General features: G+C 45.5%; 1 long non-coding RNA gene across 1 annotated transcript; it reads left to right on the top strand.

Annotated features, from left to right (window-relative positions):
* The first annotated feature begins 14972 nt into the window (after positions 1 to 14972).
* On the top strand, positions 14973 to 24896 carry LOC119331538. The gene is made up of 3 exons (XR_005160548.1): positions 14973 to 15216; positions 15304 to 15707; positions 24178 to 24896. It is a non-coding gene; the product is annotated as an uncharacterized LOC119331538 (long non-coding RNA).
* The last annotated feature ends 1696 nt before the right edge of the window (positions 24897 to 26592 follow it).

The following is a 26592-nucleotide window of genomic DNA, read 5'->3' as shown; positions in this document are numbered from 1 at the left end:
TGGTAACAAGAGGCAAGGGACATGAAGTTTTACCTAGGTTCGGGCCCTCACGATGGAGGTAAAACCCTACGTCCTGCTTGATTAATATTGATGATATGGGTAGTACAAGAGTAGATCTACCACGAGATCGAAGAGGCTAAACCCTAGAAGCTAGCCTATGGTATGATTGTTGATGTGTATGTTGTCCTACGGACTAAAACCCTCCGGTTTATATAGACACCGGATGGGGTTAGGGTTACATAGAGTCGGTTACAATGGTAGGAGATCTACATATCCGTATCGCCAATCTTGCCTTCCACGCCAAGGAAAGTCCCATCCGGACACGGGACGGAGTCTTCGATCTTGTATCTTCGTAGTCCAATAGTCCGGCCAAAGGATATAGTCCGGCTGTCCGGACACCCCCTAATCCAGGACTCCCTTAATGAGCCCCTCAAAAATCTCTTCATCATTTTCTGAAAAATTCTGAAATTTGTAGTACTTCAAGCATAAAAGTGAACCAAACTCAATAATATTGATAGCAACTACTCATACAAGTGCCTAGAGCCTATATCATGCATCAAAACTACTTTTGACCATATAAATTTGACATGAAAGCTCAAGAACAGGGTCACCTAAGAAGCACAAATTTGCAATGAATAAAGCACTATAATAAAAAACTAATTGGACCAATGGAGGAGTCACATACCAAGGAACAATCTCCCCAAGCAATTTTGTGAGAGGTGCTTTGTGCAAGGAGATCGAAAATGGCAGCAAAATGAGCTAGAACTCGTGCTTGAGCTGGATATTCGTGTTTGTGGGAGGAAGAAGGAGTGTGTGGGTGCAGGAATAAGTGGAGGAGGGCCACCATGGGCCCACGAGGCAGGGGGCGCGCCCAGGGGGTAGGGCACGCCCCTGACCCTCGTGGCCAGGTGCCAGCTCCTCCTGCTGTGTTCTGAGTGCCAAATATTCTCAAATATTCCAGAAAAAATCATATTTAAATTTCAGGGCATTTGGAGAACTTTTATTTTCGAGGTATTTTTATATTGCACGGATAACCAGATAACAGACAGAAAAATACTAATTTTATTTTATTTTATATAAATAATAGAAGGTAAAAGGAGGGTACATCAGGTTGTGCCTTCTAGTTTCATCCATCTCATGCTCATCAAAATGAATCCACTAACAAGGTTGATCAAGTCTTGTTAACGAACTCATTCCAAATAACATGAAACCGGAGAAATTTCGAATAACACTATGTTACCTCAACGGGGATATGCACATCCCCAATAATAAGAATATCATATTTCTTCTTGACAGTAGGAAGAGGAAATTCAAAACCTCCAAAAATAATCGATGGAAATTTTCCAATAGAGTTGATACTATGAACTTGAGATTGTTTCCTCGGAAAGTGTATCGTATGCTCATTACCATTAACATGAAAAGTGACATTTCCTTTAGTGCAATCAATAACAGCCCCTATAGTATTCAAAAAGGGTCTTCCAAGAATAATAAGCATACTATCGTCCTCGAGAATATCAAGAATAACAAAGTCTGTTAAAATAGTAACGTTTGCAACCACAACAGGCACATCCTCACAAATACCGATAGGTATAGTAGTTGATTTATTAGCCATTTGCAAAGATATTTCAGTAGGTGTCAATTTATTCAAATCAGGTCTACGATATAAAGAGAGAGGCATAACACTAACACCGGCTTCAAGATCACATAAAGCAGTTTTAACATAGTTTCTTTTAATGGAGCATGGTATAGTGGGTACTCTTGGATCTCCAAGTTTCTTTGGTATTCCACCCTCAAAAGTATAATTAGCAAGCATGGTGGAAATTTCAGCTCCCGGTATCTTTCTTTTATTTGTAACAATATCTTTCGTATACTTAGCATAATGATTCATTTTGAGCATATCAGTTAATCGCATACACAAAAAGATAGGTCTAATCATTTCAGCAAAGCGCTCAAAATCCTCATCATCCTTTTTCTTGGATGGTTTGGGAGGAAAAGGCATGGGTTTCTGAACCCATGGTTCTCTTTCTTTACCATGTTTCCTAGCAACAAAGTCTTTCTTATCATAACGTTGATTCTTTGATTGTGGGTTATCAAGATCAACAGCAGGTTCAATTTCTATATCATTATCATTATAGGTTGAGCATCATCATGAGCATTATCATTAACATTATCACTAGTTTCAGGTTCATTACCAGATTGTGTTTCAGCATCAGAAATAGAAATATCATTTGGATTCTCAGGTGTTTCAGTAATAGGTTCACTAGAAGCATGCAAAGTCTCATCATTTTTCTTTTTCTTCCTTTTAGAAGGACTAGGTGCATCCACATTATTTCTCTGAGAATCTTGCTCAATTCTCTTAGGATGGCCTTCAGGATACAAAGGTTCCTGAGTCATTTTACCACCTCTAGTCATAACTCTAACAACATTATCATTATTCTTACTATTCAATTCATTGAGAAAATCATTTTGAGCTTTAAGTACTTGTTCTCCTTGAGTGGTAACCATAGAAGCATGTTTACTAATAAGTTTAAGTTCACCTTTAACATTAGCCATATAATCACCCAAGTGTTCAAGCATATTTGAATTGTATTTCAATTGTCTACCAAAATAAGCATTAAAATCTTCTTGCTTAGCCATAAATTTATCAAACTCATCTAAGCATGGGCTAGCAAATTTAGTAAATGGGATTTCAGCTTTATCATATCTATAGAGAGAATTTACCTTTACTACCTGTGTCGGGTTATCAAGACCATGAGTTTCTTCAACAGGCGGTAAATTAAGACCATGTATTTCTTCAATAGGAGGTAAATTCTTAACATCTTCAGCTTTAATACCTTTTTCTTCCATAGATTTCTTTGCCTCTTGCATATCTTCAGGACTGAGAAATAGAATACCCCTCTTCTTCGGAGTTGGTTTAGGAATAGGCTCAGGAACTAGCTCAGGAGGTGTCCAATTATTTTCATTTGTCAACAAATTATTCAATAGAATTTCAGCTTCATCCGGTGTTCTTTCCCTGAAAACAGAACCAACACAACTATCCAGGTAATCTCTGGAAGCATCGGTTAGTCCATTATAAAAGATATCAAGTATTTCATTTTTCTTAAGAGGATGATCAGGCAAAGCATTAAGTAACTTGAGAAGCCTCCCCCAAGCTTGTGGGAGACTCTCTTCTTCAATTTGCACAAAATTATATATATCCCTCAAAGCAGCATGTTTCTTATGAGCAGGGAAATATTTAGCAGAGAAGTAATAAATCATATCCTGGGGACTACGCACACAACCAGGATCAAGAGAATTAAACCATATCTTAGCATCACCCTTTAATGAGAACGGAAATATTTTAAGGATATAAAAGTAACGAGTTCTCTCATCATTAGTGAACAGGGTAGCTATATCATTTAATTTAGTAAGATGTGCCACAAAAGTTTCAGATTCATAGCCATGAAAAGGATCAGATTCAACCAAAGTAATTATATCAGGATCAATAGAGAATTCATAATCCTTATCATTAACACAGATAGGTGAAGTAGTAAAAGCAGGGTCAGGTTTCATTCTAGCATTTAGAGATTGCTGCTTCCATTTAGCTAATAACCTCTTGAGTTCGTATCTATCTTTGCAAGCTAAAATAGCTAAAGAAGCTTCTTTATCAAAAACATAACCCTTAGGAATAACAGGCAAGTCTTCATCATCACTTTCATCAGTATTATCAGATTCAATATTTTCACTCTCTCTAACCCTAGCAAGTTGTTCATCAAGAAATTCACCAAGTGAAACAGTAGTATCAAGCATAGAAGTAGTTTCATCATAAGTATCATGCATAGAAGACGTGGCATCATCAATAACATGCGACATATCAGAACGAATAACAGAAGCAGGTTCAGGTGTCGCAAGCTTACTCAAAACAGAACGTGAATCAAGTGCAGAGCTAGATGGCAGTTCCTTACCTCCCCTCGTAGTTGAGGGATGAATCTTTGTTTTTGGATCTCTCAAGTTCTTCTTAATGATAAGCAGATATAAATCCCAAGTGACTCAAAGAATAGAGCTATGCTCCCCGGCAACGGCGCCAGAAAATAGTCTTGATAACCCACAAGTATAGGGGATCGCAACAGTTTTCGAGGGTAGAGTATTCAACCCAAATTTATTGATTCGACACAAGGGGAGCCAAAGAATATTCTGAAGTATTAGCAGCTGAGTTGTCAATTCAACCACACCTGGAAACTTAATATCTGCAGCAAGTGTTTAGTAGCAAAGTAATATGATAGTAGTGGTAACGGTAGAAAAAGGTAATGATAACAGAAGTAATGTTTTTGGTATTTTGTAGTGATTGTAATAGTAGCAACGGAAAAGTAAATAAGCGAAGAATAGTATATGGAAAGCTCGTAGGCAATGGATCAGTGATGGAGAATTATGCCGGATGCGGTTCATCATATAACAGTCATGACCTAGGGTGACACAGAGCTAGCTCCAATTCATCAATGTAATGTAGGCATGTATTCCGAATATAGTCATACGTGCTTATGGAAAAGAACTTGCATGACATCTTTTGTCCTACCCTCCCGTGGCAGCGGGGTCCTAACGGAAACTAAGGGATATTAAGGCCTCCTTTTAATAGAGTACCGGAACAAGGCATTAGCACATAGTGAATACATGAACTCCTCAAACTATGGTCATCACCGGTAAGTATCCCGATTATTGTCACTTCGGGGTTAACGGATCATCACACATAATAGGTGACTGTAGACGTGCAAGATAGGATCAAGAACTCTCATATGTTGATGAAAACATAATAGGTTCAGATCTGAAATCATGGCACTCGGGCCCTAGTGACAAGCATTAAGCATAGCAAAGTCATAGCAACATCAATCTCAAAACATAGTGGATACTAGGTATCAAACCCTAACAAAACTAACTCGATTACATGATAAATGTCATCCAACCCATCACCGTCCAGCAAGCCTGCGATGGAATTACTCACTCACGGCAGTGAGTATCATGAAATTGCTGATGGAGGATGGTTGATCATGACGATGGCGACGGATTCCCCTCTCTGGAGCCCCGAACGGACTCCGGATGAGCCTTGCCGAGAGGTTTTAGGGCTTGGCGGCGGCTCCGTATCATAAAACGCGATGAATCCTTCTATCTGATTTTTTTCTCTCTGAAAGCAAATATATAGTGTTGGACTTGAGGTTAGAGGAGCTCCAGGGGGCCCACGAGGAAGGGGGCGCGCCCCCCACCCTCGTGGACAGGTGGTGGGCCCCCTGGTCTTCATCTTTGGGATTTTTTATTATTTTCGAAAAGATGTTCTGTGAAGTTTCAGGTCATTTCGAGAACTTTTGTTTCTGCACATAAATAACACCATGGTAATTCTGCTGAAAACAGCGTCAGTCCGGTTTAGTTCCATTCAAATCATGCAAGTTAGAGTCCAAAACAAGGGCAAAGGTGTTTGGAAAAGTAGATACGACAGAGATGTATCAACCATATCCTGTTTCCACTAGTTTATCTACTAAACCTTTACAAACTCATTTTTCTGATGTATGGGGTCCTGCACCCACTTTAGTTGGTAGAAACTCTTATTATGTGAGTTCTGTTGATGATTTAAGTAAGTACACATGCATCTATCTTCTTAAAAAATGTTCGGATGTTTTTCAAGTCTCCCATAATTTTCAAGCTCTTGTTGAACACAAGTTAGATAGCAAAATCATTCCCATGCAATCTGACTGGGGTGGGGAATATGAGAAGCTGAATTCTTTTTTTCAAAAGATAGGTATTTATCATCATGTCTCCTGTCCCCATGCCCATCAACAGAATGGTTCCGCCGAACGGAAGCATAGACACATTGTTGAGGTAGGCCTAGCCCTCTTAGCCGCAGCCTCCATGCCCTTGAAATTTTGGGACAAAGCTTTTCTAATTACAGTTCATCTTATCAACATGTGTCCTAGTCGCACTATTGCTCATGAAACTCCCACTAAACGTCTTCTCCATGTCACACCTGATTATGCTACCCTTCGTGTGTTTGGGTGTGCATGTTGGCCTAATCTTCGTCCCTACAACACTCACAAACTTATGTTTCTTTCAAAACAATGTGTCTTCCTTGGCTATAGTGCTCAACACAAGGGTGTCAAATGTCTAGATGTCTCCACTCGTCATGTGTATATTTCTCGCGATGTCGTTTTTGATGAAACCCAGTTTCCCTTTGAAAAAATACATCACAATGTCGGTGCCCTTCTTTGCAAGGAGATACTTCTCCTTCCTTCCAACCTATCTGGTGTTAATTATGTGGGCAATGATGATTGTATTGATTCACTTGCAACTCACTCTCCTAATAATTTATTTGAGTATGTTGCTACAGGTGCCAACAGTGGAGAAAACGGTGTGGACAATGGTGAAAACATGGCAGAAAACGGTGCTTCCATCCGTTCTGTGGCTGGCATGGAAGGTCAGATGCGATCTCCTTCGGGATCTACGCCCCTGACTACGTCAGGGCCAACAGAATCAGCCTCGGGATCACCCGTCTGTCAGGCGGCTTGGCGGCCCGCGCCGCGATAGGTCGGTGCCGACCCACCACCGCCACGGGTACGCATGCAGCTGGGCACTCATCTTCGCCGGCCCGACCCAGGACAAAATTTCTGTTCTGACCTTTTGTGTAAACTTAATCACGAATTGACCTCGTTTTAAAAAGATTTTCGAATCTGACCTTTTTTGGTCATGCCAACATCCTTGGCGTCTTGTTTACACGGCAGACGTCAGAGTCCGTGGCATTTGTCCCTGGCCCACACTTGCCTGGTTAGCGCTGATGTGGCGATGTGGACACGCCATCCATCTTAGCATTTGGGGAAACGCCATAGCTCTTGGCGTTTGGCCCTACTCCATCACTTAAACCAAAAAAGCTACATGCATCATTACTAGAGTTGCTTCTATAAACAATTCTCTTAATTAATTACTCCCGTAATAAAAGGCCTGCTAACCATCGTTGCAAAACGAATTAACCCGCACCTAAATGCAACTAATGACGACAAATTTTCTACGGATCGACTTTGGATGAGGCGTCAGGGTGAGATGGAGCGGATTTCTAGGAGATTAATATGGTGATCCGGTTTTAAATTAATTAATCGCATGATGATTTATTTTTCTGTAATATCTGCGCTTGTTAGCCTATTAAGGGCATTTCCAACGCTGACCCTCAAACCTTCCACAACCGCCTGGACCGTTTTGTTTGGACAAAGAATCCATCCAACATGGTCCTGTATCGGTCCACGGCGTGGTCCCAATGCTTTTTCTTTCGCAAACCGGAGAAAAAATGTGGGGGAGCTTTCCGGGAGTTAGGACAGCTGTCACGCCCGCTTCTGACATCTCTGGCCCACCCAAAGCCTCCTCCCTCACCGGTGCATGCTTCCCGCTTGAACCGGTCAACGTAGATCCAGAGCATGAGTGTTCGCATTCATGAGGACCAGAGCGGACGCGGCCACTTACTAGCACCATCATTGAAGCAACATGCTGACCGAAAGAGCAAAGAGCGCCGCCCGCACCGCTTCCTGGTGCTGGCGTCTGTTCCATGTTCAAACGACACGACGGTAGCCCGTCTGTCCGTTTTGCTACCCACATTGACGGTGGCCCCCTCAAACGCTCGGACTGATCGGCACCCCTCATCTCCAGGCCAAATATGGGGCAGATATGGAGACGTCCAGGCCCGCCCGCCACGTCGGACCCGGCTCACGCTGGCCCACCTGACCCCACATAAATTTCTTCCCATCTGCTCACCGGACCAAAACCTAGCCACTTCCCTCCCCTCTACTCTGCTCTGCCACGCAAGCTCGTCTCCGGCTCCTTCCGACTGTCTCCGACATGGCGGGCAGCGGATCCGAGTACTTCACCTCCAGATCCGTCGACTCCGAACTCATCCCACGTGCCCCGGAGGAGGAGATGGCCGTCCAACTTGCGCTCCATCGCGCCTGGGAGGAGACTCTGTGGATGTGGAATGCATTTTTAAGACATGACCGGTCACGGTCCATGGACGCGCCTAGACGCGCCCGTGAACGTTTGAGGAGTCGGATTTGCCAAATCCAGTTATAGATGCTCTAACAAACCTACACTGAGGAGTATTTCGTTTGTTGTCTAGACGTGCCTACACCAAGACCAAGGTATATTGTTTGGATCTTGAATTTTGATATATGTTTTTTACATTGTCTCTCGTTTTGCTAAACATAGCCAGATGGGTATGTGTGAAGACTACGTTTGTGTGTTCTAGCAGCTTGTAAATTCTCATGAAGAAAAAAACAAGTGGTGATTTGGTCAAGAGATCATCTCATATACAGTAACTGTAATCTCTTAAAATTCAAGGGAGATCTCTTTATTTTCTTCTCCTTATCTTTTTACGTGCATGATACCAAATCAGGATGAGGTAACCATACATGCTCTAGCATGGGCTGGGCTATCAAGCAGGCCATTAATTATGGGAGTTAATCAAGAGAATTTTTTATAGAAGCAACTTCATTAATGGTGCATGTAGCCTTTTCTTTGTTTATTAAGTGATGGAGTAGGACCAAACGCCAAGGGTTATGGCGTTTCCCCCAGACGCCAAGATGGATGGCGTCTCCGCATCGCCACATCAGCGCCAACCAGGCAGGTGTGGGCCAGGGCCAAAAGCCACGCACCTCAGCGACTGCCATGCAAACCAGACGCCAAAGATGTTGGCGTGACCAAAAAAGGTCAGATTCGGAAATCTTTTCAAAACCAGGTCAATTTGTGATTAAGTTTACAGAAAAGATTAGAACAGAAATTTTGTCCCCCGACCCACTCTTCCGCTGCCACGTCGGCCACTCCAGATGTTGGGCCAATGCGGTTTGCCACAGAGCCCCACGTCTACACCCGGCAGGGCCCACCTCTGTTGACTGCGCCTGTCACGTGCACCTGTGCGCGCCCCGAGCCGGCTTCTGCTGGTTCCCCGAGATCTTCTATCGCCCCTTCATCATCTCCTGTGGCTCGTTTGGTCATAGAAGATCCGATGGGAGAGGGCACCACCGCAGACGTTGCAGCAGCCTCCTCGAGACCAGTTCCGAGCCCTGCGGCTGATTCATCTTCACCTGCGGCTATCGGATCCTCTGTGCAGCAAACTGTGACACCGCCACGTACACGTCTCCAAGCAGGTGTCATTCAACCTGTAAATTACAAAGTAAAATATGGTTTGTCTACATCCATGGGAGAACCATGCACACATCAAGGCTCTTTCTGACCCAACATGGAAGGCAACTATGGATTATGAATTTTAGGCTCTTCAGTAAAATCGCACTTGGCATTTGGTTCCTTCACGTCAAGGTAAAAACGATCGACCGCAAGTGGGTATTTAGAATCAAAAGGAGGTATGATGGAACAATAGACCACTACAAAGCTAGACTTGTTGCTAAGGGCTTTAAGCAAAGGTATGGCATAGACTATGAGGATACTTTTAGTCCAGTTGTTAAAGCTGCCACCATTCGTTGTGTGTTGTCTATTGATGTATCTAGAGGATGGAATCTCGGGCAGCTAGATGTGCAGAATGCATTCCTTCATGGTGTTCTGGAAGAGGAAGTGTATATGAAGCAACCTCCTGGGTTTGAAGATAAGAACAAACCGTATCATGTGTACGTGCTTGATAAATCTCTCTATGGAATGAAGCAAGCTCCTAGAGCGTGGTACTCTCGTTTAAGTACAAAATTCCAACAACTTGGTTTTGTTCCTTCAAAGACTGACACTTTGATGTTCATTTACAATAAGTCACATATTTCAATCTTTGTGCTTATTTATGTGCATGATATCATTGCTACAAGTTCCTCAAATGAACCAGTGACAACTCTTTTGTCAGATTTGAACTCAGAATTTTCTCTCAAGGATCTGGGAGATTTGCACTTCTTCCTTGGTATTGAGGTCAATAAAAACAGGGAAGGTGATCTTCATCTCTCTCAGGAAAAAAATGCAATTGATCTTTTGAGGAGAGTTGGGTTGCAGAATTGTAAACCCTCATCGACGTCGTTGTCCAGTTCAGAAAAACTCTCTCTCACTGAAGGTGGACTTTTGAGTCAGGAGGATGGCACCAAATACAAGAGCTTGTAGGTGCACTGCAGTACCTGACCCTTACTAGACCTGATATATCTTTTTCAGTCAATAAAGTTTGCCAATTTCTTCATGCACCCACGACTGCTCATTGGACTGCAGAAAAACGCATATTAAGATATGTGAAAAACACTTTAAGTGTTGGATTGAACTTCAACAAGTCCTCATCCACTCTTGTGAGTGATTTTTCTGTTTCTGACTGGGTAGGTTGTCTTGATGACAGAAGGTCCACAAGAGGTTTTGCAGTTTTCTTGGTCCTAATTTGATCTCATGGTGTGCAAAGAAACACGCTATAGTTTCACGGTCAAGTACTGAGGTAGAGTATAAGGCATTGGCAAATGCAAGGGCAAAAATATTTGGGTCAAAGCCATTCTTAAGGAACTTGGTTTACATCATACACAAACTCCTTGTCTTTGGTGTGACAACCTTGGTGCCACCTACCTATCTGCTAATCCTGTGTTTCATGCAAGAACCAAGCATATTGAGATAGATTATCATTTTGTGAGAGAAAGAGTTGCTAACAAGGAACTGGACATCCGGTTTGTATCTTCACGAGATCAAGTGGCAGATGGGTTCACCAAAGCCTTGGCTACGAGACCATTTGAAGAATTTAAGAGTAATCTCAACTTGAGGAGTTTATATTAAGGGATGGTGTTAAACAAATTATATGTTGGGTCAGGCTAATTGTCTTGTGTGCCAATTCTTAGATAGATAGAGATAGAAGGACTCCTCTGTTTAAGTTGTACTTGACTCTATCTATACCTCTTGTAATCTTTGTCCTCTTCTCTCGGTTATTCTCCTAACTGAGTACGATTGTAATTCTATCGAGAGGATCGCTCTCGCATCTCTCAATATATACCTACTAATCAAGCAAGGTGTGTTTTGCTAATTTTTTCATCCGTTCACTGTCGAAAACAAAAAATCTATCCGAGGTGGTACTAAATTCTTATGCGTTTGTCTGCTAGAAAAAAAAGACTTTTTCAGAATTTCGTACATGGGCAGCGTGTTGTGGTCCAGCGAAGCCAGCTCACTTTTTTTATGCCCATGCAGCTAGGAAAATTCTATTTTCCACATAGGGCGGCAAGTAGTCAGAGCTTCACACATGACAACCGATAGTGGAATGGTCCATTTGTTTGTTTCTTTGTTTTACTTCCATTTGTATTCTCCCATATCTCTTTTTTCCCTTGCAGGTTTATTTTTCTTACATAATTTATTTCATATATTCAAAATCCTCAAAAAAAATCAGAATTTCAAAATAAAATCAAAATTTGGAAAACATTCAGAATTCAAAAAATTTGTTGCTATTTTGAAAAATATTCGGAAGTACAAACAAGTTTTCAATTTTTTCAAGAAAAATATTGCTTTTCACAATTGTTCGAGAGTTCTAAAAAGAAAATGGAATTTTTAAAAAATGCTCCAAATTCAAAAATTATTCTTGGTTTAGTGAGCTTTTCACAATTCAAAATAGTGTTTACGTATAAAAGATAAACATTTTTGAAAAATGTTACGAATTTTCAACACATGTTCCCGTTTTAAAAAATGTTCACAGATTCAAATAATGTCCATGTTTTTATAAAAAAAGGCTGGTGTTTTAAAAAAATTGTGAAGTTAAAAAGATGTTCCTGTCTGAAATTTTGTTCTCGTTTTTTCTGAAAGTGTACATAATTTTTAAAAACCTATTCAGGATTTAAAAATGGTTCATATTTCTTACAATATTCGGAAACTTCATACCTTCAAATCTCCTCGATTGAAAGAAAAGTAGATTAAATAATTCATGGGTCTTCTCTGTCGTACAATGGCGTAACAAAACTCTTAAATGCCCTCATCAATGAATGGAAAATAGCGGATTGATTATTTCACATCTGGCTAAACCAAGAAGCTAAATCTTCCTTTTTCACGTGCACACAGGGTTTTTTCTTGCACATATAATTCTCATAATTTTAAATGCATATTATATTTTCTCCTGTTGCAACCCACGGGCATATGTGCTAGTATAACATCCGGGCTCCCTCCCAGGGAGTTGAGACGCTTCATCATTAGTTTACACACCAAAATTCAATCACATGTAGGGTTGATTCTTGAATGTTAGAAGGAAGAGAGAGGGATTGGTGGAATAGTTGTTGCATTGCTTGAGCCTCGTGGGCATATATATATAGGAGTATAATGATCTACTTGGAGTACAAGACAAGCCAGAACAATCCTAGTCCATCTCGTCTTTTCTAATAATCACGATACTCAACATCCTCCCGCAGTCACAACGGTAGCAACACAGACGGTGAGACTGGAGAAGAATCCGAGGGCAAGCCGACGGATACACCCCCCATAGTCGTAACGGTTGATGCATCACGGAGTCGTGGCTGGAGTGGAAACCGACGAGGTTGCTCAAGCAAGGCGGTAGCCCTTTGTGTCGTTGTCGAGGTAGCCGAGAGCGTGGGTGGTGGAGCCGTGGTTGAGGTAGCCGTGCGAAGAATGCAGTGGTCGATGTCGAGTCGGGGTGCCCGGTGTCGAGGAAGTCGTCATGGAGCCGCGGGTGCAAGGGGACGCCGAGTTAGCATGAGCATAGTGGTATCGAAGTAGTGGTGCGCCGGAAAGGAGATGTTGTTGACGACACGTCGCGGCAGGTTTGCCAAGCCCAGGGACACATCACAAACGAAAGCACGCACCGGTGTGGCCAGCACCGGGCATGCGTAGACGGACGAAGACGAAGTTGACGGAGCGTCGCACCAGGCTTGCCAGGCCCGGGGACACATCGTGGATGAAGGCACGCGGCAGCGTTGCTAGCACCGGACATGCGGAGACTGGGACCTGCATGAGCTGTACGCGATGTCGAAGAAGTCGGAGAGGCCAACAGAGAAGAACTCGACGATGATTGCGGCATCCATCGGCGCGGGGCTGATGTCACCAACGGTGGTCGGAGTAGACGAAGTGGTCGGGGTAGATGACGGTGACGCTCGCGACGGGCTGGTGCTGGACGAATACGAAGGGAGGTGGACAGGCGGCGGCGGCTACGGGGGTAGCAGCGGCAGCGGCTGAAGAAGAGCGGGGGTGGTAGCTAAGTTAGGAGCGCGGCGGCGGTGCTCGAAGTAGGTGAGGAGAACCCAACAGCATGACGAAGACTGGCGCGGACGATGGTGTTCCCGCGCCAAGGGAGGTGGCGCGGCGCATACCACGAGAAGTCGATGCGTAGGGGCGACCGTGGACCGCGGGCCACGGCACTACGGCCCGAAGGGGCGACGCAGCGGCAACGGGCAGGTCAGGGCGACGGCGGAAGACCTCGGGGCGGTCGTAGGGACCGCGAGCCGCGGCGCTCCAGCCCGAAGGGGCGGTGCAGCGGCGGAGCGCGGGTCGGTGCAACCGCGGGGACAGCCTTGGGACGGCGGCCTGGACAGCGTGCCACGCTCGCTAAGGCCTGACGGGGCTACGTAGCGGCGGCGCGAGGGTCGGTGCAGCCATAGGGACGGCCTGGAGCGGACGGCCCCGGGACAGCGGTGGACCGCGGGCCGCGACACTATGGCCCGAAGGGGCGACGCAGCGGTGACGCGGGTCGGTGCAGCTGGGAGAAGAACCAAGGGGCGGCAGTGCTGCGGCCTGATGGGGCGACACAGCGGCAGCCAGTTGCTCGATCGGTAGAGGGGCGCGCTGAACTCAGGATAGTCTTCATGAGGATGCGGAGGCGCGCGCAACTGACGGGCCAGGTCGGTCGCACGGCGTGGATGAGGCGGATCGCGGCGGCGAGCGGGTGATCAATCCGATTGCGCGCGAGGTCGGGGACGCCGCTCGATGGAGACGACATGGCGGCGAAGTCTGAGATGAAGCTGGCGACGATGGACGGCGTAGGACGACGTGCGAGGACGCCGGGTTGGTGAAGTAGCCGGCCAGTCGTGCCGGTGTTGGACGGCAGCGGCGAGCGACGCAAACCGATCAAGTAGAGATCGAAAAGCAAAAAAATGCCGATCAAAACGACCAGCGAGAGAGCGAAAAAATCCAGAGCGAGGGTTCGGGAAAAAGACTCTCTAGGGCAACCGGCCAACACGGCCGGCGTACGAACCCTAGGTACGGGTGGCGCGGGCCCCGTCGGCAGTCATGAAGGCCGATCGCCCTGGGGGCGGCGCGCAAGTGCGGAAGCGGCGGCGGCTAGGGTTTAGAATCAACTTGCTATAGATACCATATTAGAAGGGAGAGAGAGGGATTGATGGAATAGTTGTTGTATTGCTTGAGCGTCGTGGGCATATATATAGGAGTACAATGATTTATTTGGAGTACAAGACAAGCCAGAACAATCTTAGTCTATCTCGTCTTTTCTAATACCCAAGCCTCTATATCCGGCAAGGTTTTCGCTCCAAAATTCATACACTTGGTTGAAAATGACCCATGGTGAATTGTGGTTGTGACACGTGCTATTTTTTGGTACATGATGGTGTACAAAGGACTTGTGGATTCAGGTTTTTGATTCAAATTTTTTGATCGGGTGTGCCCATCGCTTTGGTTGGTTTATCATTTTTGTACTGCATGTGGGGTAGGCTGATGTGTTCAGTGTTCTCGCGTGCTTCTTTTGCGTCGTTGTCACGTTAATTTGTGTGCTGACACATCTTTCTGCTTCAATGCTTCTACATATTTCAATTGGTCATGGGTTTGTGTCCCGGCCACTGTTGCCCAATCGATGCGTCGCTTTCTGTTCCTGCCGCTGTTGGTCAGTCGTCATGTCGCTTTCTGTTTATCATCGGTGCCGCTTTGGTCGCGCTTTCCAGAGTGTGCTGATCTTCTTCCGGCGGTACTGATTTTCCTGTGTTTTCTAGAGTCGTCCTATGTCTTATGGGGCTATAAATAGGTTGCTTTTTCTCTTGTGGTAGGCGGCATTGGCGACGCTGTCACCTCGCATCCCTCGGCGCTCGCATCATCGTCCGCTACATCGGCGACTCGGCACCCGCGGAGCAGCTGGTCACATCCCTGAACGCGGCCGCGGGCAGCTCGGGGCCACGCGCAGTCGCCGTGTGCGCGGACGTGTCGGACCCCGTGCAGGTGGAGCGTCTATTCGACGCGGCGCAGGTGGCGTTCGGGCGCGACCTCCACATCGTGGTGACGGCCGCCGGGTTCCAGGACGCAGCGTACCCGGCCATTCGGTGCTCGATGGTTGCTTCTTCATCCAGTCGTAATGGTTTCTTATCCAATTCTTCACTTTCCCCTCTGATTCAATTCACGCCTCGCCCGTGACTGTAGTCATAGACTCACAGGCCACGACTTACACCAGCAGCAAGTTGCCAGGAGTGATAGCAGGATGGGCCCGGGTGGCGGCCAAGCAGCCAGAGTTGTTGCACGGAAGACCGCCTTGCCGGTGGAGCTCACCAGCTCCATCATGGAGCTTGGCGGTGTCGGAGGCCCGTTCAACAACGTCAGCCTTCTCGAGCTCCTGCTGGTCGCCTCGACGCCCGAGGGCGCTGCCCTAGCTCCACCCGCCTGCGCGGTGGGTCGAGCTCCAGGAGAGGAAGAAGGCGCATGCATGCGCCGGCGTCTGCTGGATCCACCTCGACCTCCCCTCACCGTGCAGCTTGGCGGAGGAACTGCGCTAATCTTCTTCTTAATGCACGTGGGCAGCGTGTTCATACATGTTCATGGATCCGCCGGTGAGCATATTTGCCTTGTTGTTGCTAAACGCACTATTTTTTGTAGTTTCTATAGGCAATTACTGCCGGCTCGCTCGCTCTGCCATACGGCGCGCGCCGTAGTTCGTCACCCATGCTATCTGCTCTACAGCCGCTGGCCCGCTGGGAATCTCTTTTCTTTACTTCTCCCTTTTTATCTGCTGGCAGCCGGTGGCGCTGAGGCTATGCTTGACATAATAATGCTGCTGAAGACGGACACAACATGAAACTGGATGGACACAACATGAATGCTTTCTGTTGATAGTTGTCGTAATGCAATCCATCTGTTTTTGTTTCTGATTTGTTTGCCTTTTGAGTCATTCTAATCCTTGGTTCTGTTTCTTTTTTGTTGACTTTTTTAGAGTTTTTTTACCGCCCACATTAGTGAATATTAAATGGACACATGGTTGATAACCCACAAGTATAGGGGATCATAACAGTTTTCATGGGTAGAGTATTCAACCCAAGTTTATTGATTCGACACAATGGGAGACAAAGAATATTCTCAAGTATTAGCAAACTGAGTTGTCAATTCAACCACACCTAGAAATTTAATATCTGCAGCAAAGTGTTTAGTAGCAAGGTAATATGATAATAGTGGTAACAGTAGCAAAAGGTAATGGTAGCAAAAGTAATATTTTTGGTGTTTTATAGTGATGATAACAATAGTAACGGAAAAGTAAATAAGCGAAGAACAATATATGGAAAGCTCATAGGCAATGGATCGGTGATAGACAATTATGCCGGATGCGGTTCATCATGTAACAGTCATAACCTAGGGTGACATCAAACTAGCTCCAATTCATCAATGTAATGTAGGCATGTATTCCAAATATAGTGATACATGTTTATGGAAAAGAACTTGCATGACATCTTTTGTCCTACCCTCCCGTGGCAGCGGGGTCCTAACGGAAACTAAGGGATATTAAGGCCTTCTTTTATTAGAGTAGCGGAACAACGCATTAACACATAGTGAATACATGAACTCCTCAAACTACGGCCATCACCGGTAAGTATCCCGATTATTGTCACTTCGGGGTTAACAGATCATAACACATAATAGATGACTATAGACTTGCAAGATAGGATCAAGAACTCTCATATATTGATGAATACATAATAGCTTCAGATCTGAAATCATGGCACTCGGACCCTAATGACAAGCATTAAGCATAGCAAAGTCATAGCAACATCAATCTCAGAACATAGTGGATACTAGGGATCAAACCCTAACAAAACTAACTCAATTATATGATAAATCTCATCCAACCCATCACCGTCCAGCAAGCCTACGATGGAATTATTCACGCATGGTGGTGAGCATTATGAAATTGGTGATGAAGGATGGTTGATGATGACGGTGGCGACGGATTCCCCTCTTCGGAGCCCCGAACGGACTTCAGATCAGCCCTCTCGAGAGAGTTTAGGGCTTGGCGGCGGCTCCGTATCATAAAACGCGATGAATCTTTCTCCCTGGTTTTTTCTCCCCGAAAGTGAATATATGAAGTCAAGGTTGAGGTCGGTGGAGCATCAGGGGGCCCACGAGGCAGGGAGCGCGCCCAGGGGTAGGGCGCGCCCCCACCCTCGTGGACAGGTGGAGGCCCCCTGACGTGGATCTTCCTTCCAGTATTTTTTATATATCCAAAATAATTCTCCATTGATTTTCAGATTATTTCAAGAATTTTTCTTTCTGCACAAAAATAATACCATGGCAATTCTGCTGAAAATAGCGTCAGTCCGAGTTAGTTCCATTCAAATCATGCAAGTTAGAGTCCAAAATAAGGGCAAAAGTGTTTGAAAAAGTAGATACGGCGAAGATGTATCAACGGTATTATTGGGTACCAGTAGCTTGTGTGCGTTGTATTTTCCTTTCCGATTTGGTTATTTGGTCAAACACATGTTCTGTCCCCTTGCATTTTTTTAGAGTAGCCCCCTTGCATTGACAGGTGATTTATATGCATGCAACGGTGGGATTTATTTGACTACGTGCATGTATTTTTCTTTTTGCCATGCATCTGATCCTCTCTAGTAGTTTCTCTTTGGAAGACTCGGGATGCATATCCTAATCTCACTTAACCATGTCCAGCTCCAACAAATTTACCCAAGAACAACACTATCGCAGTAGGGGGAGCCAATGGGATGTTATAGACCGTCGACTTAGTATCATGAAAAAAAATATCTTTTTTATTCATGTAATGTGCTGTATGTACCTAACCGGATAAATTCATGTTCTATTTTACTAGGCATGATTTATCCATCAGTGTAATGTTTACATGTCTACATAATGTACTTCATTGTTATTCTCTTCCAAAGAACGTCACTTTTTTCTTTACATCACACCTATGTTCTATATTAAAATAATTCACTAGCAAGTTCAACTATCTATAAATAAGTACCGTCATTTTTGGTACTCCCTATAAAATTTGTTACCTCCATTTACATTCTTATGACACTAAAAAAAAGGCGACTTGGTTGTAAGTTTTCCCAAATTACACAACAGAAAACACCCTTACTATTAAAATGTTCCAACCTTTCTAGCCAACATCTTTTCTGACAATTTAGACTCTATGCGACATTTTAAACTTTAGCCTTTTTCGGCCCATATAAAAAAACAAGCACTGGATATTTTAAAAAAAGAATGTACCTTCTAGAGCAGATACTACAAGAACTGAGCCAAAAAATAGTACACACACATACAGTGTCGACGGGGCGTCGCATGCCACCGCGCAGGTATGGCTAGTAATCACGATACTCAACATTGAATCTGGCACATTCTAGAAAGGTGTGTGCTTATAGAGAAGGAGGAGAAATCTCGGACATAGTGATGCTGACGAACCAGGTGAAAAAGGAGATGATGAACCGTCCCCACACGAGGCTGGCCGGCCCGGCGTACTGGAGGATGCTACCATACAACAGTGTGATCCCCGTGAAGAGCATTATCGTGGAGAAAGTGATGACCAGCTTCTTGAACAGCGTCTGCGGCACATGCAACAAAAGATCTTCATCTCTTGAGAAACCAGAAAAATAGAACTGGCAAAACGAAATGCAGTTGCCAAGCCGGTCATGCACATTGGCATCACGCTTCTATCGAACGAAGAAAATAGCCAATGCCGCCATAGTTTTATCGAAACACGCAATGTAATCAGTATCTCATCTCATCAGAAAATACAAGATGCATTGATCAAATACTATATGTACAGTACCAACATTAAGAGTATGTGATGTCATGCCATGGTCATAAATTTAATTGCCTTATTTGTGTCCTCTGTTTCTTTTCTCCTCATATTTATGTTAATAGGTGAATGTTTATACCATCCCTTTTGCATTAAAATGTAAACCACTATTTTCTACAGCCAAGGTTGAGAAATCGATTAAACCAAACAACCATCAGAATTTGCAATGCATATGACATTGTTAAGAGACCGTTTGGTCAGCCCTGGAGTGTCTCACGCTCCAGCCACGATCCCACAACGCCCACGTCCTGGGCAGGGCTACGACCACTATATGTATCACCTGTACCTTCCTATGATGAATGAAAAACACTTTCCATCAGTTTGCATGGTATCAGACGCAATCTAGATCCTCTTCTCCCACGATGGACACTCCCGACGGCGGCCAACCCCCTCTTCCCACCGAGCTGCGTACGATCACTCAAGGCGACCGTCGACGAACTGCGAGAGCTTGGCGAAACTGTCGCTGATCGCTCTCTTTTTCATGCACTAATGGGTGGTCTGGACGATCGCTTCGCTCAACAGGTGACGATGATCCCTCTTCCTTGTCCTTTACCCTCGCTGGCCGAGGCCCGTTCCATGCTACAAATGGAGGAGCAGAATCAAGCCCGCAAGGCTGGTGCGCCCCACCTCTTCCACGCCACTCCGCGCCCTGCCGCACCGGCTGCTGTGGCGCCGCCGTCTGCGCACTCTGGGGCGTCTTCATCACAGTCATCCCCGGGGTGGCGTCCCAGTCCAAACTACAAAGGCAAGAACCCCATCTACCGCCCTCCGAGCTCTTCGGGGTCATCCTCGACTGCCTCTTCTGTGCCGCCCACGCCTGCTCCGCCAACTGCTCCGGCGGCGCCATCATCATCAACTGCTACTCCAGCGTTGTGGCGTCCCTCGCCTGGCCCGTGGACTGGGTTGGTTCAGTCCTAGCCTATGCTGTGGTCAGCACCCTCTCCCTACGGTGCTCCTCCGGCTTATAGCGGCGCTTGGGGGCCGCCCAGCATGCATGCCCAACTTGGCGCCTCTGGTCTTCTCGGCTCGCGGCTTCCTCCGAACGCCTACACGGCATATGTTCATGTGTACCAGCCCGTGCCACCATCAACAGATCCTTCAGCGTATTCCTACGGTGCTCCGCCTGCCTCACCGTGGGATCACGCGGCGCTGGCCACCCGCTTCAACTACTGCTTCGTCCTCTACACCGACGCCACCAACTTGGGACCAAGCCACCTTCATCGCTGCCATGAACTCGCTTACCACTCAGGATGTAGGTATGGAATGGATATTCGATTCTAGTGCTTCCTCGCACATGTCCGCATCTAGCTCTACGCTTTCCTCTCTTCATCCTTCAATTTTTCCTTCCATCACAGTAGGCAACGGTTCATCCATACTTGTTTCATGCACAGCTCTACTTCTCTCTCTCTCCCAATCTCTCCTTACGTGAAGTACTTGTTTCCCTGCCCTAATTAAAAACCTGGTATCTTTTCGACGTTTTACTATTGATAATCTTGTTTCTATCGAATTTGATCCTCTGGGTGTATCCGTGAAGGATCTTCGCAGCAAGGCGCTGATCGCTCGGTTCAATAGCTCCGATGAACTATACACCTTTCATGACGCGCCTTCATCACCACAGCTTCATGCCATGGTCGCCTCCGTCCCGCTCTGGCATCGCCGTTTCGGTCATCCCAACAGTGCCACCACCACCACTCTTCTTCGCGAGTTTCAGCTACCCTACATTCGGGAGTCACATGACTCCTCTTTGTGTCAGTCATGTCAAATGGGCAAACATGTTAGACTGCCCTTTGGCACATCTACTACTGCTAGTTCTTTTCCCTTTGAGTTGTTGCACTGTGATATATGGCAATCACCTGTCCCTAGTGTGTCCGATTTCATGTTTTATATTGTAATAGTGCATGATTACTCGCACTTCATCTGGACCTTCCCACTCCGCTGCAAATCTGATGTTCATACCGTGTTTGTGAATTTCCAACGCTATGTGTACACCCACTTCTCTCTCCCCATTCGCTTTTTGCAATGTGACAATGGCCGTGAATTTGACAATTTTCGCAACCATGATTTCTTTCTTCGCCATGGCATTCTCCTCCAGTTCTCCCGCCCATACACTTCACTGCAAAACGGCAAGGCTGAGCGGTCTCTTCGCAGTATCAATGATATTCTACGCACTCTCTTGATCCAAGCATATGTGCCACCACAATACTGGGTCGAATCCCTTCGTCATGCCACCTTCTTACTCAACATATGTCCAACAAAAACTTGCCCCAAATTCTCTCCCTACCACTCTCTCTTTCTTACCCCTCCCTCCTACACAGACTTCCGTATATTTGGATGCCTATGTTTTCCTAATCTCTCTGCTACATCCGCTCATAAACTCGTGCCTCACTCATTGCCGTGTGTTTTTCTCAGGTATTCCGATGATCATCGTGGCTACCATTGTCTTCATCTTCCTACTAGCCACATCACTCTCTCTCGCCGCGTCACATTTGATGAGACCATTTTTCCTTTCGCCAGTCACAACCCACCCGATCTCTCCTCCCCACTGTCTGTACCACACGGCACCGCGCCTAGGCATCCCGCGATCGACGTACATGCTCTACATGGGCTTGTTCACATCGATCAGCCCCCACCCACCAACACTGACCATCCCATTATTTCACCCGCACCACTCCCATCCTCTCCTTCCCATGCATCGGACCCACCACCATCACCAATCCCTTTCTTGCATGTCGATGCCACTATGTCGCCCTCCACTCCATTAAACAACCTCGACCAGTCGTCGTCGCCACTCTCCACTGCCTCCTCCTCTCTCAATAGCTCTATTAGCTCTTCTTCTTCCTCTGGCGCAGATCCACCTCTTCCGCCCCGTGCAGTTCCTGTTCCTGCTCCCATCAACAAGCACAACAATGCGCACCTGTAGCAAAGCTGGCTTCGGGCTTCCTTCTCGCCGTCTCAATCTGTCCGCCACCACTAACTCGCCTTCCATTTCACCCATTCCCTCGTCCTATAAAACAACCCTTCTCGACCCAAACTGGTTTCATGCCATGAAGGAAGAATATGACGCTCTTATCCTCAATAACACTTGATCCCTTGTCCCGCGTCCTTCCGGTGCTAATGTCATCTCGGGAAAATGGGTTTTTCGTCACAAAGTCAATTTTGATGGCTCTCTATCGCGTTACAAAGCTCGTTGGGTTTGTCGCGGGGACTCACAGCAGCCTAGTATTGATTTCGAAGAGACTTTCTCTCTGGTTGTCAAACCGAGCACCATACGCACCATTCTCAGCATCGCTATCTCTTCCTCTTGGCCAATTCACCAACTCGATGTGAAAAACGCATTTCTTCACGGTTCTCTTGATGAAACGGTGTACTGTAGACAACCCCTTGGTTTTGTTGACCCATGCTTTCCAGATCATGTTTGTCATTTGCAAAAATCATTGTATGGTTTGAAACAAGCCCCGCGTCCTTGGTTCCATCGGTTTGCTACCTTTCTGCACATCATTGGGTTCCTCCCTTCATGGTCTGACTCATCTCTTTTTATCTTCAAATCTGATGCTCATATTGCTTGTCTTCTTCTTTATGTAGATGACATTGTTCTCACAGCCTCCTCCACCTCTTTTCTTGAGCAAGTAATTTCTTCCTTGCGTGCTGTGTTTTGTATGACTGATCTAGGCCACCTCCATCACTTCCTTGGCATCACCGTTTCCCGCTCCCCCTATTTCTCTCTCGACGTCAGTATGCTCTTGATATTCTCTCCAAAGCTGGTATGCTTGATTGCCATCCGACACGCACTCCCGCTGACATTGGTTCCAAGCCCATCTCTGACACTACGCTATACCGTAGCCTTACAGGGGCACTGCAATACATGATTCTCACCCGTCCTGAGCTCGCCTATTCTGTTCAACAAGCTTGCCTCTACATGCATGACCCCTGCCTACCACATTTCAACCACGTCAAACACATTCTTTACTACCTCAAAGGGACACTTGATCATGGGCTTCTCATCAACCCACCCCTCATACACTCACAACGTATTCTGATGTGAACTGGGCTGGTTGTCCGGATACTCGCCGTTTCACTTCTGGTTACTGTTTATATTTGGGTGATAACTTGATTTCTTGGTCATCGAAGCAGCAACTATCCGTCTTCAGGTCCTCCACGGAAGTTGAATATCGCTCCGTCGCTCATGCCGTTGCCGAAACAGTGTGGCTTCGTCAACTTCTTGGTGAACTACATCGACCTATCCAGTAGGCTACCATAGTGTATTGTGATAATGTCTCCGCTATATACATGTCATGTAATCATGTTTAGCATCATAGGACAAAACACGTTGAGATTGACATCCACTTTGTAAGAGAGAAGGTAGCATTAGGAGTGGTCAGAGTTCTTCATGTCCCCACCAGCGCGCAGTTCGCGGACATCTTCACCAAGGGGCTCCCCTCTGCAGCCTTCAACGACATCCGATCCAGCCTCAACATCGTCGAACCCGTCGTTCACACTTCAGGGAGGGGGGGGGGGTTGTTAGGAGACCATTTGGTCAACGCTGGAGTGTCTCATGCTCCAGCCACGATCCCCCAACGCCCACGTCCTGGGCGGCTGTGGATTCTCTGCCTTGCTGTGGCAAAGGCAGAGGTGAACAGTAACCCCTACCTTTGATCAGTTTCACCCGTCGGATTGGAAACCAATGTACCAAATTGGATGCTACAAGGGGTCCGAACAGTACTTTCTACAATACGAACAAACAGTAATTTCATGTGAACAGTACTTGGGACAGTACTTGCAGTGATTTCAGCCTTCCATTCTTGATCCAGTGGCAAAGTCACCAGTGCCTTCGCCACAGCAAGGTAGAGAATCCGCGCCCGTCCTGGGCAGGGCTACGGCCGCTATATGTATCACATGTACCTTCCTATGATGAATGAAAAACACTTTCCATTAGTTTTCAGACATCCTCCCAAAAGTGCAAGATTGATTTGCGGTCGTCTGAAATGACTGTTGATGTTGCGTATTAATTTAGTTTATACAATATTTAAGACCTGTTTTCAGTTTTTAATTTAATTTCTCACATGTTTATATGCATTAAGAGGCATATTTGTCATTCTGCATAGTCCTAAATTATTTATTAATTTATCTTTCAGTATATTTTTACTTTTGCGTATTGCTAACTTATTAAGAGGCCATATTCCTTACCCTTTTTTACCATTATTACCGTTTTACTGTAATAGGGCATTGCGGTCCACCATGCACCGTCCACTTCATCATGTTTGAGGGTGCCATCAGATCTCCAGCCAATTGGTATACTCTTCTATATATTACTGATGTCCGCGGTTTGGCGACTTTAAAAAAAATGTGAAACTGCACTCATGTATTCTAAGCGTCTTCCTCTATACTTATATGGGTAATATGTGTGAACATGTTTAATTGTTGGGATAAAAAAGTTTCAGTTGATCCTCTATACTTATATGGGTAATATGTGTGAACATGTTTAATTGTTGGGATAAAAAAGTTTCAGTTGATTATAACCGCTTCTTCATCATAGAAAAAAAAGACCATATGTTACTTTAGTCCAGGGGGGATTTTATTAATGCTATCGTAGCTTCGAATTGTCTACTTAAGTCTTGCGATGCTACCATACAGTTCCACATTTGGCCAAAAATACGTCCATATAGTAGTACAATCTCCTCGAATGTCAGCTTTTGATGTTCCCGTATGGCCTATCATGGTAACTTTATTGTTACAAGCTATCTGTATATCAAAGATTAGTCTCTCCCCCTGATGCCAACAAATCATATTATCCTCTTTATATATATACAAACTGAGTGCACGACATTTGAATTATATAGATAGCCATTATACATCCATACATTTCTTTACTTGATCTCTAGGTTTCAACGTTTTTTAGGAAAGCAGAGTGTCTACATGTGTCCACGAAGAGAAAATTGCAAAAGGACGACTATTAAAACATCAAGTGTTAGGATAGTTTCGGTTTTGCGGACGGATGTGATGTTGTGGATGCATCTGCTTGCATCAAAGTTTTTTAACCAAGTTATTTTTGTGTGCAAAAGCTAGATCTCAAGCTTTTAACATTGTTCAGTTTCATGCGTAAATGCATGCTTGTTTTTCTTAAAGAATAATTTTGTTATAAGATAGACTTAAGGCTTTCAACATTGTTCAGCTTCATGAATAAATTCAAGCTTGTTTTTCTTAAAGAATAATTTTGTTGCTTTCAAAATTGCTCGATTTATCCATAAATTCATGTAATAGATCAAAACTGAGACCAAGAAGGCCTTTGATGTTCTGGCCAACGATCACCCTATTGCATTGCTCCTGTGGTGTACCAACTATTACATCATGCTATTTATATCACCTTGATGTTTCATTGTTCTGAATTATAATAGACATAATTTTCATGTTATGTCGTATGCCTATGTATTTTTAGAAATAGCTATTATTTTTTAATACCTACCATTTTATTATAAAAATATGTATTTTTAGAAATACTATCATTTTATTGTAAAAATGTACGGGCACAGCAATGCGCATCATTAATGATTTAGTGTGTGTGTGTGTTACAACCGTCAACCGATTGATCCTCCATACACTATCTAATGGTTCTAGGTTTTTTTAGAGAAGAAGGATCACCCGGCCTCTGCATTGAGCGATGCATGCAGCCATATTATTAATATTCATCAAAGACCTTATAAAAAAATACAACAGTAAGTCTGAAGCCACCGTCCAGGCGACAACTATCGCTACTCCTATCCAGCTGATGAAGGGATGCTGATAGTCCAGGCCTAATACCACATACCTCGCAGCCAAGCCTAACATCTCAGACCTGAGACCCCAACCAAACCACATGTAGGGTATGGGGCACACACCGGTCCGCGGCGCTCTTAGAGGCCGTTGCCGCCAACTGCCACTACTCCATCTTCAGAGTTGTACTGGCGCATCATCCTTGCCCGGTCTAACTGCCGTCAACGCCACCACGGCGCCCAACGGCACCACCACCCTGCGCGCGAAATGCTGAGCACGTCGCGGTCGCCGCCGGTACACCTCAGCACCATGCCGCCAAGTACCACTAGCCGACACAGCTTGAAGTCTCTGGATGATCTGTTATGCGTAGCACCTGCCGACCAGGCATGACAAAGCGTAGCACCTGTCGGCCAGGCATGACTTGACATCTCCACCGAAGCTCCGTGCAAGACAAAGCCGCTCCACCTCCTGCCTCTGACCACCAGCACTGCTCCACAAACGATGCTCCAAGAGAGAAACGCCACGGTCCGATCTGGAAGACCAGATCCTAGGGTTTCCCCTAGAGCAGTACGAGTGGGTCGACATAAGTCACACAACGATGCATTCATCAAGGTAACGACGTAGAACGCTGCCATCGCCCGCCGTCAGCTCGGTTTTCACTGGCAACTATGTCTCCCCGACTCGCAGCCAGTACTGGATCACGGATCTGGAGATCCGAACACCCAGCCTCAGGCTGACCACCTCTGACGAAAGAGATGACCACCATTGCCGGTCGCATCGGTCAGAACAGATCTGACCGGAGGTGCCGCTGACGAGACCACCAGGCCCTCCACACTGCCGACGCCGATTTGAAGGCGGTATGCACGACACCGCGGCCTAGCTGGCCG

Source organism: Triticum dicoccoides, chromosome 7A (genome assembly GCF_002162155.2).
Source record: "Triticum dicoccoides isolate Atlit2015 ecotype Zavitan chromosome 7A, WEW_v2.0, whole genome shotgun sequence".
NCBI lineage: Eukaryota > Viridiplantae > Streptophyta > Magnoliopsida > Poales > Poaceae > Triticum > Triticum dicoccoides.
The sequence above is the reverse complement of the archived record's forward strand: the minus strand, read 5'-3'. Positions and strand labels throughout refer to the sequence as shown.